Genomic DNA, 474 nt, shown 5'->3' with positions numbered 1-474 from the left:
GGAAGCCCGCGGCCCGGTTGATTACTTTCATGTGAGTAGAAGGCCCGGTCATACGCAAGCCTAATGGGGTATAAATGGGTAAAAATGAATCAGTGAGCCACGCACGGCCCGAAGGCAAAACCAAATGATAAGAAAAAGGAAAACACGAAAATTCCTTTTCTTTTATGCAAAAATTCAGTTTCTTGCTTTTCCCCGGAGGTGAAAGAAACTCATAAGAAAGGATTATCCGTATTACAACCCATTGGATGGTGTTGATGGATCTTGTCGATAATAGGCGGATTAACAAGCATCTCAGGGATATCCCCAAATTAATAACTTTAATTAATAATTGCCACACCTCGGAGGATGAAAAAGACGCCGCCAGACACCCATGGTGACGGTCACGCAAATTTTTTGCTCCCCATGCTAGCACAACCCTAGCTTTACGGGCCGTACTCAGTCGGACCCATGTAAATTTTTCTACCCCCAACTTTA

Source organism: Pholcus phalangioides, unplaced genomic scaffold (genome assembly GCF_987345545.1).
Source record: "Pholcus phalangioides strain wild (caught in Gottingen) unplaced genomic scaffold, Ppha-v1.0 ptg000009l_1, whole genome shotgun sequence".
NCBI classification, from domain to species: domain Eukaryota; kingdom Metazoa; phylum Arthropoda; class Arachnida; order Araneae; family Pholcidae; genus Pholcus; species Pholcus phalangioides.
This window is presented reverse-complemented; position numbering follows the sequence as displayed.